We start from the raw sequence: 18,242 nt of genomic DNA, 5'->3' as shown, positions 1-18,242 counted from the left end.
GTTTCTCTCGTCGCTCAAACCCTGCTCGCCGAAGATTACGGTTGACCTTGACAGCAGCAGCATAATTTCTCAGGGCCTGTCTCCAACGGGAAGCAGGACTTGAAAGGGAAAGTTTAAAAAAAGAAAATGACAAGAGCAAACAGGATGGGCGTGGGCGCGAAAGCGATGCCCGTCGGGATGAAAATGGGGAGCACCAATCTACCTCGCTTTCCGACTGGGGATGGAAGGGGAGAGAAGGGGTAAGGAGGTCAAACTGTTTATATCTGGGGAGGGACTGACGTGCATCGGTCTCATCATACCCAGGAGAGACAAAAGGGGTTGGGGGAAAGAAGAAAAGAGGGTCAGCACAGCGGTTGAGGTATTAAACGCAAGATGCCAGTATCGATCACGGGGAAAACCCTATCTGAACGTGGCGGGCCTTGGGCCGGCGCATGCGCCATGGCACTCCTGAAGAAGGCCGGGCTCTTTGTAAGTTTCCCCTCGACAACAGGAGCAGCCGAGCCGACCAGTCGCGCTTGGACCGGTGTGAAGGGAGTGAGCGCGGCCCTTTCGGGACACTGGTTCTGGCAGTGCCACCACCACTCGCTGTCTCTCTCGCTCCTCCTGCAGGGATTAGGTGCCAAGGTGCTAGTGGGGATTTCTGAGTGAATAAAACGTAAGCCTCTTCTTGCGCTTAGGATTCATCCATACAAAAAAAAAGAGAAAAATACCAATTTTGACCTTAAAGCATCGACAGGTGACCCTCTCTCTCCCTTCTCAAAGAGAGAGAGAGAGAGAGAGAGAGAGAGAGAGAGAGAGAGAGAGAGAGAGAGAGAAATAGTATATATATATCTACATCCTTTTGTGCTCAAAGTAAAGATGACCTATCAGAAGAACACACGTGGAACACATTGTTAAATGCAACGATTCCCTCATCCTTTTCCGGTGATTCCTTGGTGTCATTTCCGTGTCTTAATGTTCAAAAGTCTATGTTTCTCCAAGTCTTTATATAATATGTGAAAAAGGGGAAAAATCAGTGTATTTCTTTGTTATGTCTCAATAAGCCAACAAGAAATTATAAGGTCTCTAATATGTGATTTCAAATTTCCATCTCCATCATATCTCAGATTTTGTGATAGACTGTTGAATTTTGAGTATCTTCCTTGAGAAAAAAAAAAGAGAGAGAAAAGTTAATTTTTCTTTGAAAAACCACCTGCAACAATGGGCAACACCCAGACCAACTCCAGATTCAGTTTCGGACCCAGCAGTGTTCCGTAGGATTTTAATTCTTCTTGGGTTCGCTTTTGCGTTAGGTGCCACAGACGGGTTCGTTATCAGTGCCACGTGTTATCAGGAGGATTTGCCTGCAATGGATAAAGACGCCCGGTTATGAAGCCTTCGCCCAAAAGGTGAGGATGAAACTTTATTTTCATGATTTTAATGAGAGGTTTAGGTATGATTTCATAATGTAAAGCATTTTCATATTTTAGCCATCGAAGCGACGGCATAGCTGAATAGCAAACAGCCTCCATGGATGGGGAACACGAAATAAGTTAGAGGGAAGGAGCACTGCAGTTCGTAATCGATTCAAATGGAAGCAGACACCTTTACTATGCATCAAACTGACCACAAAAACGGATGGGAGAAAAATACATAAATGTAAATAAAGGGAGGAGTGAGTAAACAATGCAACAGGAGGATCGGGAAGTGCAAAAAAATGTAAGAAATGTAAACGACCAAAATCACCAGGATGCACACCCGAGGATGCTTGCTTTCTTGCTTCCTTTTGGGGGGTTGGAAGAGGGAGTGAAGCGGGAGGGGAGTTGGGTGGGGGTGGTGGGTGGGGGGGGGGGGGCGGTTGATGCTGAGACCAGACCCATGGCAACATCCAGAAGCAAAGCAATCCGCTGCAATATTCTTGAGACCCGTAATGTGGCGAAACCCGGTTTCGTTGTCTCTCTCTCCCTCTCTAACTGGATGGTCATGCTTCCTTCTTTCCTTCCACCCGCCGCTTGTTTCCTCCCTGAATTGTTTACTTTTTTTTATTTATTTGTTTGCATGATTGCTTGCTTGGTCTGTCGGCTGCTTAGGATGATGGCTTTCAAAGCTTCATTCATTGTTTGTTTTCGCTATTATGCTTGTTTGCCTTTCCCTTTTATTTTCGGGCAATCGAGATCTTGCAAATGGGACTCTGAGGACAACCCTTGCCTTGCATTCAGATAAGGCACGGCAATACAGGGCAAGGAGAGAGGAGAGAGAGATAGAGAGAGCGAGGAGAGAGATGAGAGAGAGAGGATGATAGAGAGAGAGATTGAGAGAGAGAGAGAGAGAGAGAATGGGGGAGGGGGAGACAATCTAGCAGGGAAAATGACCGACAGAGAAAATATCCAGACAGATATATATATAGATCTTCAATTGTTCGTTCTGTTTCTCAGAAAAAAAAGATACGAATAAGTCAGATACAGTCCATCGTGGTTAAGCTCTACCTTTTTCATGCCTCTGACTTCTTCTCCGGGCTGGGCTACAAAAGGGTAAAATCTTGATTGACCCATCGACGAATGACCTCTGTCGTTCTTTTACGATTTGTAAGTTTCGCATTTTGATCTCACTTGTGAAGGAAGGTTCCATCGTCATTAACGCCTGAAAACTTGCGAGCTTGCGCGTGAGTACGTGTACCTGGACGTTACATCATACTGGAACTCTCTCTCTCTCTCTCTCTCTCTCTCTCTCTCTCTCTCTCTCTCTCTCTCCCCAGTCTGGTATTTGTTTCGCATACTTTTGTTTTCTCTTTTTCTCATTTCTTTCACTTGTTCCATGTGAATTCAAGCATTTTTCAGGATTCTTGTCTTTCATTTGTTACCATACTCTTGTAGATAAGAAAGCAGATGCGAAGAGAAACTCAAAAACCACGTCTTTATATATATATATATATATATATATATATAGTATATATATATATATATATATATATAGTATATATATATATATATAAGAGATTGAGAGAGAGAGAGAGAGAGAGAGAGAGAGAGAGAGAGAGAGATATCAACAAAGCATATTAAGAGGAAACTCGAGTCATTCCAATTTCAGTTCCCTTTCTAGGGAACGCATCCTGAAGTGATTCGCAATAACAGAGGCACTTCAGGGGAAAAGCTGCCGCTTCATGAGGCAGCCGAGAATGAGCGCACAAACGAAAGCACATCTTTCGTCGTCGGTCGATCCTGAAGTCGTCATCGAAACTACTCGCAATCCATCAGGCTTAGTCTTCTTCGGGAGGAGTTTTGTTTGCACGGATCTCATCTCTTCCTGCGTTATTAGAGCGACAGAGAGAGAGAGAGAGAGAATGAGACGTGACGAGAGAGAGAGAAAGGAGAGAGAGAGAGAGAGAGAGAGAGAGAGAGATAATCTGTGACTCATTATGCTTTATCGGCAATTGCTTATTTTTTGTAGCCCGTACCTTCAGTCACGATGTTCAAAGTACCTACATACACACATATGCACACATATATGTATGTATGTATATATATACGTGTGTGTGTTTGCGTGTGGATTATATATACCTACTATTTACAAATATAGTCTCTCTCTCTCTCACTATATTATATATATATAATATATATATACACATATGTTTATATATATACATATACATATATATATATATATATATATATATTATATTATATATATATATATATATATATATATATATATATATATATATATATATATATACACACACAAAATTGTGTGTATATCACACCAATCATAAATAATGTGCCTAACATTTTGTTAGGTATCCATCCTAAATTATTTCAGCCACCAAAAGAGAGCGAAATATCGCGCTTCCTCTAACATTCATTTCCTCCATACTTGAATGAGGTGGGGGGGGGGGGGGGGAGTGGAAGAGGGATTGGGAGATATCATTCCCCGATGACGTCACCACGGAAGTAATGTATAACGCGAAAATGGAAAACGGCTCCCGAGTGCTAATGCTTGTAACATGAGACTGTAATTAGCGCTTCATATTAGACAACGCCGGCCGACGCACCGCAAATGCCAGAAACTTAATTATATATCTTCTCGGGACTATTCCGTATGTGTTATGTATTATGTGTACAGCCACATAAACGCGCGCGCACACACACACAATATAATATACTATATATACACATATGCATTAAGCTGCAAATGTCCTTTAATATCCAATTCGCTCTACCTCGGAATTAACATGCTTTCATATTTGTTAACCGAAGGGGAATTTTTTAGTTGATAATGATTTCGTCCTCTCGTGGATTCTAACCAGCGCACAGAGGAGAAATCAGGACTTCAGTGACTTTACCGACCAGGCCAACAAGGTCACTGAAGTCCTGATTTTTCCTCTGCGCGCTGGTTCCAATCCACGAGAAGACGAAATTATTATCAACTAAAAAATTCCCCCTCTGTTAATATAATTGAAAATATGTTAATTCCGAGGTAGAGCGAATTGGATATTATAGGACATTTGCATCATAATGCATGTATATGAATCACGGTGATGTGATAAAAATTCAAACTATACATCGTACAAACACATACACACCCATAATATATATATATATATATATATATATATATATATATATATATATATATATATATATATATATAATGTTTTTCGGAAGTAACTTGAAAAGAATGAGAGGGAGGCCCAGAAAGTTTTGGCTAACTAAGTGGCAAAGGTACTCTGAAATGGAAAGGTATCCATATTTAGGAAATTCGAGCATGCCTGTTAGAAGTGAATGGTGCAGTATGTCTGAATGGGGTTAACAAGCCACTGGTGAGTCTCCTATACCCTGCGGAAACTTTATGTACACCACTTCCATACTTCTTCAGTGGTTAGAAAATGAATGTGGCTGTAACTTATATTTTGCTTTTCTTTGAAGCCATCCGCTATAAAGGAAATGGCTGCGTCCAACTACATAAAACAAACAGAAAAGGAGATGAACCTCCCGCAGTTACTACTTTATTTAAATGTCTACCCATCGTTCTTCCACGCGTACTCTTATTACAGGGACGGCTTTTGATATACACTTGCATCTCTTAGTATGTCGGGAATTACACAATTACTCATATATCGTTAGTGAAGGTAATCATTGGCTCCTCGAATCAATGTTTATAAAGCAAAAAAAAAAAAAAAAAAAAAATCCACAATGAGTGCTCTCTTGTGTTTACCTGAAGCATCCCCTTTATAGGGAAATGACTCCTTTTGTAAAAAAAAAATATTATATAACAATTATTTCCTTGATTCCTGAACAGATGGATTTTTCGTTTGTTGTACTTTTGTCTCTGCAATGTTAATCTTGAAGATGAGGCTCTGTTATTTACTTCGATAAAGATGCTACATTCATGATTGTCTTCTTTGTTGTTGTAAAACAAACTTTCCACTGTCACTATTATTTTCTTTTTAACTAGCTCGGTATTAAAAAGAACTTTATTGTTTGGGGCTATTTAAATTTTTTCAGCGAAAAAAATACAACTGGGAATGAATACCTCTTCTTGTGTGATTTTCCCTTTAGGAGAGAGAGAGAGAGAGAGAGAGAGAGAGAGAGAGAGAGAGAGAGAGAGAGAGAGAGAGAGAGATTTATTATTAAACATCGACCATAGATTGAAGGCCACTAAAACCACGCCTCTTTCTAAGAGCGTAACGCAGATTACCACAAGGTCGAACAAAAGCTCCTCGACCGTCCATTTGGGAGATTATACGTGATTTTAATCGCAATGAATGAGCGAGAGACCGACACATCTGCCGTGCTTGTGCACGCACGAAGTATTACTGTTTTCTAACACTCGGGCAAACGTGCCTCTGTACCCTCGCCCAAGGCTTTGTCAATGTCATGGCTTGACCTTAGCGCGTCCTGAAGGATTCGTCGAGATAGGACCGAAGGCTATCGCGTTGGAATAAAGACTAAGATGAAGACGGATTTTACTTAAAAAAAAAAAAAAAAAAAACAAAAAAAAAAAAAAAAAAACTACATTTCCCTTTCTGGTTTCAGGAGTTAATGACAATCGCAATCAAGTAGGTTAGATCCTTGTTCGCAATCAAACACGTGCACAAACACTCACACAAACACACAAAAGAGCTCTCACATACGCACGCTCAAGTAAATCCCGTTTTAGCCCCCTGAACTCCCGATCCTTGGGGAAAATATTGATGGGGAGGAGGTGGGGAGGGGAAATTCCGAGCATGTAATCCTCCGCCAATGGTTTTGTTTACGCTAGGGATTTTCCTTCGCTGACTTTAAGCCCTAGCCAGCAAAATTCGCTAAAGCTGGAGGGAATAGTTTCTAAACTTTTATATTACACGGATACACTAATGAACTCTTGTCTTTAGACGTAGATAAAGAACTCACGTTAATACAGCTGGAATAAATATGCACTGTGTACAAACTGATCGTCCAAGTACAGGTTATAAGACATGAGACGTTATTGTAATTATATAAACCCAAGGCTCCTTTTCTTCTATTAGACAAAATAATATTTACCAAAAAATAATGATCATAGTGATTAAAACACTTTACTTTGCAATACTCTAAAAAGTTAACTTACACTTGGGCCCTTCTCCTTTTTATGTTTGTAAGAACATAATTCATAAATTCATGTGTGAGTGAGCGTATCCATTACATTGTTTGTATGTATGTATGTATGTATGTATGTAGTAGTATGTATATATATATATATATATATATATATATATATATATATATATGTGTGTGTGTATTTATCTACTCATTTACACACACACATATATATATATATATATATATATATATATATATATATATATATATATATATATGTATATGTATATTATGAATGGAAACAAATTATAGACGTATGCATTAAGTGACAAAGATAGACAGACAGACAAATATGCAGATTTACAAGCTGAACAAGACGAACAGAGAAGAAACTTCAAGATGCGCCGTTGGCAGGCCAACCTACAACGGAGTCACTGGAGACCCACGGGAGGTTGAGCGACATCCCTGGCAGTGGCTAAGCCATCTTATCCAGAGGGGGTGGGGGTTGGGGGTGGGGGTTGGGGGTGGGGGGGGGGACTTCAACAGCGTATCTTCCATAGCAGACTAACAAGAGGACTTCGAGTGAATGTGTCATTCCTTGACTGTTTCTCTTCTCTTTATACAAGAAGAATTTGAAACAATCTCCCTGAGGATGTCGTGCGATTGGAACTTCGAAAGTTAAAGCAAAGATGCAATGCAATACGATTCCCCTTGTATTTTAACAACTTACTTACATTTTTATCTATTCATTAATTTTTTCAATTCATCTTTTGTTTTATGTTACTTAATAATGATAATAATAATAATAATAATAATAATAATAATAATAATAATAATAATAATATAATAAACCACATAGCTAACGAATGTCCCGCACTTGCACAGAACCAGTACAAAAAGGGGCATGATTCAGTGGCAAAAGCCCTCCACTGGAGCCTGTGCAAGAAACACCAGCTACCTTGCAGTAATAAGTGGTACGAGCACCGACCTGAGGAATGATAGAACACGATCAGGCAAAGATCCTCTGGGTCTATGGTGTCAAAACAGATAGGGCGATACGTGCCAATAGACCAGACGTGACGTTGATTGACAAAATCAAGAAGAAAGTAGGAATAAGAAAGATATGGGATATGCCATTGGAAATTGTAACCCTTATCATAGGAACACTAGGCGTGATCCCAAGATTCCTGAAAAGGAACCTGGAAAAACTAGACGCTGATGTAGCTCCAGGACTCATGCAGAAGAGTTTGCTCCTAGAAACAGTGCACATAGTAAGAAAAGTGAGGGACTCCTAAGGAGACAGGATACAATACGGAGCCCCACAATAAAAACTACTACACAGTCGAATAGGAAGCCTGTGATAGAATATATTATCATTATTATTATTAGAATGTTTCGAGAGCGAGGGCTTGTTGGAAATAAAGAAATTTTTGTGAGTGCAGGAAATTTGGTGGAAAGTAATCCCATTTATCGCTGGTAACAAAAGTAAATATGGTTTCAATTGAGAAAGTGTAAAAGAGACAATTTATCACCGATAGACAAGGGTGGTTATGACAGTAGAGAGAGAGAGAGAGAGAGAGAGAGAGAGAGAGAGAGAGAGAGAGAGAGAGTTGGTTGTGTTTTCAAAGACAAAAAGCAATGACATGTGGATTCTCTGAACGTCTTTATATCAAAGGGGAATCTTTTATGTAAATGAAACGTTCAATACCAATGGCACGTAAATATCATATAAAAATCGCTGTTCTACACATAAGTTATGGTAATGTGTTAAGGACAGTTCCCGCTGATATGTACGAGTACGGGGCATAGCAAGTTAAATCAACTCTAAATACACGTATTAAACCTAATTTTCGCAGTCAACCAGAGAAACGATGATTCTTGAATCTATATTAAAGGAGAAGTCTACTATAGTTCATATATTCTAAATAATAATAATGATCATAAACTCTATTTCAGCATAAGCCATTTGCGTTAATAAAAATGGTATAATCTCTTGTAGCAATTTTCATCTGTCTTGCAAATGAAAATAAACAAATGAATAAATAAAAGAAATAAATAAATAAAAAATCAATAAATAAAAAGATCTTTAATAGGCAAATACTATCGCTGCTTCCGCATTGTAGGAATGTCACGACTTGATGTATTCTTGTTCTAGAAATAACTTTAAAAAAAAATACACAGAAATGATAAAAAATTATTCACTTGGGTTTGATTACTTCAGAGCGCAAGGTTCTCTCTCCACGGTCCATTGAGAGTCGCTTTTCGTCGGTTGCCTAACGAAGCATGCGGTTTCCGCCACTATCCCCTAATGGATCTACAGTCGTATATAAACAAAAGACTCTGTGGGGAAAAAATAGCGAGGGAAATATTTTCCCGGCAGAGAGAGACGTGATGTGCGATGTTCGTGAAATATATATTTAGGCTTGAGAAAATTTTTTCCAGTTTTCGGAATTGAAATATAACACTTAGGACAAAGGCAAAGTGCTGCTGCGACCTATGAGGTCATTCATCGCTAAATATAATGTTGAAACAATCGTTAAGAGAGGGTGGAAAGATGGAAGAGGAGAATATGAACGGAGGTTCAGTTAAAGGAATGAAAGGTGTTGCAGCTAGGGCGCCGAATGGATTCTGCAAAGAACCTTCAGTAATGCCTACAGTGCACCCCACAGCACTACTCACGGGGTTTACCAATTTATTTCACATCCATAACGATTTCCACCCTTCCTTCGTCATCAATCCCCGCATATATCCTCTACTGCATATTGAATTGAGAATAGAGGGCTAGAAAAAAAAAGGAAAATGAAAAAAAGCTCATCGCAATAGCTGAGCCTGACCCAAATTTATTTGAAAACGCGGCGAAACATGGATAAAATCCGCGGCATAATCTATTTCAAAATCAGTCTCCATAAATCTGGAGAACTCGCGGTAAAGTAGGCCTACTTGGCGGAGGGGGGGAGGCCCTTATGCGCAGGAGGACCTCTGGTCTTATTTCTCTTATACTTATTATTCCAGTCGAGATGGATGGCACAGAGACGGGGCCCATCTGTTTGTCGTGTGCCTACGATCTAAGAGCCTTATTTTCTGGAATTGGAGGCCCATATTTTCTCTCTGGGTTTTTATTTCATCATCCATTGAAAGAGAAGTTTGGAACAAAATTCTGATTGAACATAAATAAATAAATAAAATTATTATATATATAATAAATATATGCTCATGTTCGCGTGAGGATATACGTCTAATGATTAAGCTTTCAAAGCTACTATGGAAACAGGCATCTAGTATTTTCTTTGACTTTCTAAGATAATTCACCACAAAATTACCCTCGACATGAAAGACTAACAACCTTTATAATAATAATTTACTGAATATCGAATTAGATACTGATTGATTTATGTAATTTCGCATCATTACCACTTTGGTCATCCACATCTACAGAAATGCATAACGCTGCCAATCTCCTACAGCTACGGTGCATATTCAACGTTGTAATCTTCCCCTTTAACCATCCCATGACAAAAAGGTATCTTATACAATCAAGATGAAATAGGACATTGCTACGATCAATTCACCTGGCATCGTAGCGACTATGTCTATCGACAACTGAACCGTTCACAGTTTTTCTTCTCTCTCTCTCTTAGGGGACGATAGATATCAGTTTCACACAAAAAGACGATTGCCAGAAAGGCTCTTTGTCGCAATAAAGTGCACGTCACTTCATCAAAAAGGTTATCACTAACAGAATCTGAAATCGTTGGCAATCAACTTAAAAAACAAACAAACAAACAATCAAACAAACTGAAAAGATACTACAGAGCAATATACTAATCATTCTTTCGAAAGAACCATAATTTCCTAACGAACCGGAAATAAGTTTGTCAGGTCAACCGGTATTTTTTGACGCTAACCGGATATGTAGATTCAGTTACTGAACAGCACACAACTTTCACTAAACAAACTAATTATCGAAAACAAATTTTTTTCAGGGGCTTTTTCTCGGAAGAATGAAAACATGCGTCAGAGAGATTACGTCACCAGAATAAACCGGAAATAAGAAAATCAAAGAGGAGGGTCTCCTCCCACCCTAAAACTTGATCACTAACTGAAACGGAATCGTGTAGATAATTCTGCTTGGGCCTAAAGAGCTATTTTGGCCCAAAACCAATAAGTTCAGCCTCTTTTTCTACCCTATATGTGCGTGTGTGCATGTGTTTGAAATCGCTGCGTGGGCAGAGTCGATGAAATTAAAGCAGATACTTCGGTCTCCCTTCCAACAACAACTCTTCTGGTCCAGTGACACCATCCGCAAGAGATGTGGAATGGGAGGGGGAGAGGTAGTGGGGAGGGGGAGGGGATTGAAAGGTTGGGGGATAGGGGGGGCAGTGTAAGGGTAACATAAGTCCAGCTCGCTTGCTGTTCTAGGTCATAGTTGAGGGTGATGAGAGATGGCACGTCTAATGAAATCGGGAGAGGGGGCTGATCTACAGTAGTTGGGGGGAAGGGAGGGAGGGAGGGAGGGAGGGGATGTCAGATGATAAGAGATACGATTGACGGGAAGGGGGAACGAACATTAATATTGAGTAAATGAGGTCTATCTTCTGTCTCTGAGATGTAGATGGTTGTTTAGGATAGCTCTAGACAGACACATGAAGGGAGGAATGAAAGAGAGAGAGAGAGAGAGAGAGAGTTTCTGAACCTGACATTACCTAATGAGGCGTAGGAAGAAATTAAGTACTTTCTAGGATAGCTTCAGACAGAAACATGAGAGAGAGAGAGAGAGAGAGAGAGAGAGAGAGAGAGAGAGAGAGAGAGAGAGTTTAACTTGACTTGACATTGACTAATGAAGTGGAAGATAAAATTATATACCAAATCTAATAATTCATGAAAAAGATTAGCATCAGTAATGATGGTGTACTAATATTCTTGATGCTGAGTTTGCACTAAGATACTGGTGATCAAAAACAACTACTAAAATGTTAAGCAAATGATTCTGTATTTATTGGTTTAGTCCCTAGATTTGCACTTGTCTTGAGTGTAGTGAAGCAAAAAGCAAAAAATAGTAAATAAAATATACGATAAAAAATATCGAAATAACACTATACATACATTAATGCATTAATATCATGAAGTCATTTGGCCATAGTGACCTTGCAGGAAAAGAAACCATAGTGAGTAAACCCTCGCAATACTATGCAAATACAGAAATAAAAACTTAATATCTCAGGTGACTGAAATAAACAAAGGCGGATGCAGTTAAGAATAAATTTAAGAATAAATGCAGCATGTTGAAAGAGGAAGAGTTACAAAGGTCACGTCGGGTGTAAAATGGGCCAGCGTTCTTGGTGGCGATACGGACCAGTGGAAAGAATGCGAACAGTAAGCTGGTGAAAAGGATGTATAGAGCAGAAATTTGGAAGGAAAGAGGAGACGGAGAGTTATAAATCAGCGGTTAACAGACGTAGAAGAGCTGTCAGGATGGAAAGGCCTAATATCGAGGAAATGTTACTGTAAGACAGGTGTGTGCCGCAGTATCTGTGACATGGATCGACGCATTTTTGATGAGGAGCCTTATGCTTGAGTTTATAAAGCTGCTACATAGCGTGGAAGTTTCCTTGGTTCGAAGGTTAAAGGAAAAACATAGTAGCGACTTATAATATAATAATAATACCACAGTGGTGCTAACAGGACCCGATGCATCTGATAACATTGGTCTCCACAGAAGACGATAGCATCTACGGGTGCTGGAATCACAGACTATTTACGGGGATGTCTGGATAAAAGAATACTAAGAACAATGCCATTCCGTTCCCTAATAAAACCGGTTGGAGGGAAATAACTGGATGTTTTACAAGATATAGTACCACCAAGAGAGAGAGAGAGAGAGAGAGAGAGAGAGAGAGAGAGAGAGAGAGAGAGGAGAGAGAGAGAGACTGGAGTACCTGGAAATGGAAAAGGAAGGTGGTGAGGTATAAAGGGTAAAGGGAAAGGGAAAGACAGAGATATTATTAAAGCAGGTGGAAATTAAAACGAGAATAATAAGAAGACAGAGAAATTGGAGCAGATGGAAATGAAACAGACAATAACAGGAAAAGTCATAAACGAAAGGGTGAAGATAGATAAGGAAGAAGATAAGAAAGATAATATGAATAGTGAAGAAAATGTTGACTTTAGAGAAGCAACTATATAAGTGAAAGGGGAGACGTTATTAATTGAAAAGGAAGCAAATGAGACGAGAGAGGTCCAGATTCCGTTTAAATACAGTTACTTTAGTTTCCGATCCTCCTCCTTCGTCGTTTACTGGAAGAACTCTTGTTTACCCACTCATACGTCGCTTGATCTCCTTTCTGCGCCAGACGTCATTGTCCCTTTGGCAGGAACTTTCTTTCATTTTAACGAAGTCTGGTGAATTCACGGGAGACGCATGTCTTGAATAAATAGGAGAGAGAGGAGAGAGAGAGAGAGAGAGAGAGAAGAGAGAGAGAGAGTTAATGAGTAAGAAAATAATTAAACCGATGCGTGTATGGGAGACAAGGACGCGAGAAGTGGGGTTGGTGTTGGTAGGGGGCTTTGCAGTGGGAGCGAGTGGGAGATGTTGACTTGTTGGTAGTATAAAATGTCCTCTCTCTCTCTCTCTCTCTCGCTCGCTCTCTCTCTCTCTCTCTCTTCAACGCTGCACTTGACGGCAACAAAGATGAACAATGAACGATGAATCTGATGGTTATGATAATGCAGTGAATGTTACGATTTATAGTGTTCTTGACGAACGGGACTGCAACAAGACGATGGTTCTTCTAGCGAAAGATAGATTACGCGCGTTCAAAACATTTTTAAACGTTTTGTTCTTTCGGTTGAAAACTTGCCCGCAACTACAAATGAGATTTTTTCGTTAGTATATGGAAGCGACCCCATCCCTCCACACACAATTACACACACACACACACGCACACCCACACACACACACACACACAAACACACACACACACACACACATATATATATATATATATATATATATATATATATATATATATATATATATATAATCTATTCCTTCAGAAACTGCTCTGAAATTTTGTATTTTACCATATTCTGTGTCTGCCTCACTACCCACCAGCTTGGGCTTGAGAATATTGTGCAAGACGGTTCTAGCGAGTATCTTGCTATCTTAAGGATGAAATTGAGAGAGAGAGAGAGGAAAAGGGGAAGAGAGAGAGAGAGAGAGAGAGAGGAACGAGAGAGAGAGGAGAGAGAGAGAGAGATTCTTGGGGGCCAAAAAAAGAAAAAGAAAACACATACACCCGAGCATTGAGGACAGAGCGTGAAACGGCAGAGAAATAAAACCGGCAGTAACAAAGGAGGAACTTGAAAACTGTAGACGAGGGAATAGTACTATTGAATCCGGAGCATGGTAGGAATTCCAGTGACTTAAATAAAGAGGAATTATATTGAAGTCCTCAGACTTAAGAATTCTTAGTATAAAGAGTCATGGAGGATTTGGGTCAATAAAAGTACTGAAAAAGCAAACAAAAAAGATTTAATAATAATGTGCATATTTATGAAACAAGTTATTGATCATATATGAAGCATGAAAAGAAAGGATAAAGAGAGAACAAAGAAAGAAACCTGGTGTGAGAGTACCATCAAGCACGATATTAATGTTTATGACAATGACATCTAAGACTAGGGTAATTAAATGGATTATATGTCAGTCTATTTAGATAAGTGTTGAATTCACGTTGTCCGGGTTCAAGAACTTTGGGTTTCAAGTCTTAGAAGATTGTGCAGGAACAGTGTAAATATCCAACTTTAGAGGATTTAGAAGTGTTCAGTATTCGTTCCTGGGTCGAAATGAAAAGTTTAACAAAACGATAAAAAAAAACTGTTATCACAGAATGAAAGGTTCCAGCTAGTTCATGTTCAGCCTAACAGTCATGTCTCTTGGTTGGTACGAGTCCGAAATTTCATACTAAGCATCCTTCGACTAGCATGTATGGTAAAGTATACATCAGGCATAATCTAGTCTAAATTTTAGACTTATCACCAAACCATGCCGCAAAGCTAAGAATTCGTGTCTGGCAGGGGTGGGTGAAGGCTTCCATGAGTACCAGTAAACTTAATTCTGGGACTTATGAAATTTATTAGGCTCATTCACCATTTTATATTTCTTATGGCGCTACAACGTTACTTTTCTTATTACATTCTCTATAAGCATTATATATATATATATATATATATATATATATATATATTATATATATATATATATATATATGTATGTATAGACCATGGTACGCCAACAGTAACGGGGCCAAGGGTTGATTCTGGGAAAAATTACAGGCTGCTGAAAAGCAAGAGCCCGTGCCAGCACAAGCCTGGCTAAATCTAACTACTGGGAAAGGAGAGTGGTTTGGGTCACAGCTGGGATGATGAACAGGTAGGATGGAACTTTCTGGAACAAGCTGTATAAATAGGAGTCAGATAGGGTGAAAGATGTATTGGATAGGAAGAGCTTAATATCCTGGATGAGTGAAAGCAGTTGTATGAGGGGGATTCGATGCACTGATGAGCCACGCAGCATGCTTACGGGTAAAGGGAATACACACACACACATAAACACATCAATCCCATACACAAGCAAAACTTATACAATATTCTGTTTAGTTATATATAGTATATATATTTATAAATAATTATCATAAGCCTGAAAGTTTATGAGAGAGAGAGAGAGAGAGAGAGAGAGAGAGAGAGAGAGAGAGAGAGAGTATATGTTTGCTTAAAATAACAATAGCAAGATTAACTTCTTACCTCACAAACCTATACATATATCGTTATTCACTCACTTGTTTGGGAAGGAAGCGTCATCCCCACCCAACTCGAGTACATGGAGTACTATGTGCATCTCGAGGAGGTAACTCACGCACATGGCCAGGCACCTTACGATTATTTAGGCCTACTCAAGCACTCTACCTACTCTGTATTATTTCTCACAGGCTCTTCAGAGAGAGAGAGAGAGAGAGAGAGAGAGAGAGAGAGAGAGAGAGAGAGAGAATAGCCAATGAAGCAAAACGATAACTAAATAAATTAGATAAATAAATAAATATAATAAAAGATGAGCTAACGGATGTTGCAACAGTTCTAGGCTTTAAACGAAGAGGTTAACAGTTTATGCAAGCACTATAAGTAAAAAATTAAATGCTTGAATATTACACATATTATTAAACCATTACTTACCGACCAACATTTAGATATGGAGAGAAGTTTGATAGAAGGCAGTGGAGAAGGCGCATCTGGCAACCGACCCCTTAATGTAGTAATAACGGTGGGAAAGGTTTAGCTTCATCATGGACTGTCCAACTCTTCATTCTGAAAAAAAAAAAAAAATTAACATCATTTCTGAGCATTCTTTCTCAAAAGCAAAGATAAAAAGTGTTTTTCATACTCTGTCACACAATGGCCTTCCGTTTCCCTTAGCTAATAAGTGATTAAAACGAATTTCTAAATGAGTTACTATTTCCAATTTAAATGAATGAAATGCTATACCATAATGGTTAATGCTGGATACAAGAAGAGACGTGCTATTACGTGCAGACTGTCTTTATAAACTTCAGATACAACATTTCATGTATCAAAAGAGACTTAAGTCTCAAGGCCACCATACACGCAACGATTATCGCATACGATATCGGTATGGCAAGGTGTGTGTATAGGGTCATCGTGCTGCCAAAAGTGGACGGAGTCTCGTGACAGAGCGGTCTCGCCGGCAACCTGACATTGCATAGGTTCGGGATCCCGATTTTACACCTGATGGTCTCGATATCGAGGATCGCGATGTGTATGGGCTGATCATGCGATATTCTCAGTTGGTTGGCAACCCTTGCCCCATTAACATCTTAGGATGACAACATATGATGATGAGTGAGATTGAGAATTTTTATAGGATTTCATCCAACTTTTGCAAGATATTCCTTGTCTTTGGAAAGTCAAATCCAAAGAACATTTGACAAGGGGAAGAGGAACGATACTTACGTCACACTACTAGAAAAACTACGCGGGAAACACCCATCGTGCATAAAAGTAGTCTTTATATGCCTTTACAATGATAGGAATACGATAATTCTAGATTCATTAAATCAGTAGGCCAACGTTATTGTTGCTGAATGAAACTCGTAGTTCTAGAGCACAAACAAACAAACAAACACTTTCCAGCCTGTCTTTATAACAATAGCAACACAATCAATTCTAGAACCATTAAGTCAGTAGGCCTAAGTACTGAAGCTGAATGAAAATTGTAGTTGAATTGGATTGAATATAGAATTTAGGCCAAAGTCCAAGCACTGGGACCTATGAGGTCATTCAGCACTGAAACGGAAATTGACAGTAAAAGGTTTGAAAGGTGTAACAGGAGGAAAACCTCGTAGTAACACTATCAATTAAGTGTTAGGAGAGGGTGGAAAGTCAGATGAGGAAAGAGAATATGAAAGGAGGTAGAGCAAAAGGAACGAAAGGGGTTGCAGCTAGGGGCCAAAGGCACGCTGCAAAGGACATTAGGTAATGCTACTGTGAACCGCATGAGGTCCACTGAGGGCACTACCCCCTACACGAAATTGTTAGTAGAGAGTAGAAAGTAATTTGGAAGAAAGGGACCAAAGGCATGCTGCAAATAACCATAAGTAATGCCCATGGAACTATAGTTTATATTGCCATGGTAATGCCTATAGTGCACCGCACGAGGTGCACTGACGGCACTACCCCGCTACGAGATGAAAATGGTAGTTATGGAAATTATATGAGGCGACGTAAAAGATAACCTATAAAATTAAACCATCTGCTGGTTTGAGCGCCTCAGTGGCGTGGTTGGTATGGTGTTGGCGTCCCACCTCGGTGGTCGCGAGTTCGATTCTCGGCCATTCCATTGAGGAGTGAGAGATGTGTATTTCTGGTGATAGAAATTCACTGTCGACGTGGTTCGGAAATCACGTAAAGCCGTTGGTCCCGTTGCTTAATAACCACTGGTTCCATGCAACGTAAAATTTTACACTCCATACAAACCATCTGCTGGTTCTAACCTTAGTCCTCTAAGCAGTGCATCATGTGATAGCTCATTCGTTATCCATTGTAACCCATTTCCATCCACTCTAAGCCATTTCCTCTTCAGTTTGCCCCTCTATGTCAGCGAAATAATCCGCATTAGCAGCTCTCAACGTCATATATACATATACAGCTCCTCGCGAAAATATGCCATACCTGCTCACGGTGAAGTCATCCATGAGACTGATATTATGCGATCACATCGGAAAAGTGTGTGGGTGACCACGATTTTCTAGCGATCTGAGCGAACGAAGCTCGTTACGTGCATGGCGGCCGTAATAATAGCTGTCGTCAAATGATTCTGGTCAATTTGGCGAAAGTAAAACTGAAGACTACTGTCACTTTACGTGCAAAATAGACGCCGTATTTAGTACCAGCCCGTTAAAAATAAACAGGATAACATATAAACTAATATTCACCTACGGTAGCATTTCACCCATGACTTACAGCACCGTTGATATCACCCCAATCTTACCACCTTAATCAGAACAACAGGAAATTGTCATAATTAGCCACTGCCGTAAGTGCTGTACCCACTTGAGTGACTTGACCGAACAACCACCGCGCAGTCGCGCGTGATCAAATTTCAAATTACCTTCTAATGTTGTTTGAAGTTTATCA

The 18,242-nt window shown here is 39.6% G+C and overlaps 1 protein-coding gene and 1 long non-coding RNA gene across 7 annotated transcripts in view; one reads left to right on the top strand and one right to left on the bottom strand.

Moving 5' to 3' along the window:
* Positions 1 to 520: 520 nt before the first annotated feature.
* LOC135221669 (uncharacterized) overlaps positions 521 to 18,242 on the top strand; it is a 488,794-nt gene continuing 471,072 nt past the window's right edge. For 4 of the 6 annotated variants that reach the window (XM_064259378.1, XM_064259377.1, XM_064259382.1 and 1 more), the window contains exon 1: positions 1,251 to 1,388. The gene's annotated coding sequence lies outside the window, so the exon portion shown is untranslated. Of the gene's footprint in view, positions 656 to 1,250; positions 1,389 to 18,242 lie in introns of those variants that run through there. The other 2 variants (XM_064259381.1, XM_064259380.1) reach the window with 2 other exon arrangements.
* On the bottom strand, positions 1,193 to 18,238 carry LOC135221670 (uncharacterized). The gene is made up of 3 exons (XR_010316062.1): positions 18,097 to 18,238; positions 15,765 to 15,896; positions 1,193 to 1,343 (listed from the first exon to the last, which is right to left on the bottom strand). It is a non-coding gene; the product is annotated as an uncharacterized LOC135221670 (long non-coding RNA).

The sequence above is a fragment of the Macrobrachium nipponense genome, chromosome 3 (assembly GCF_015104395.2).
Source record: "Macrobrachium nipponense isolate FS-2020 chromosome 3, ASM1510439v2, whole genome shotgun sequence".
In the NCBI taxonomy this organism is placed as follows: Eukaryota; Metazoa; Arthropoda; class Malacostraca; order Decapoda; family Palaemonidae; genus Macrobrachium; species Macrobrachium nipponense.
The sequence above is the reverse complement of the archived record's forward strand: the minus strand, read 5'-3'. Positions and strand labels throughout refer to the sequence as shown.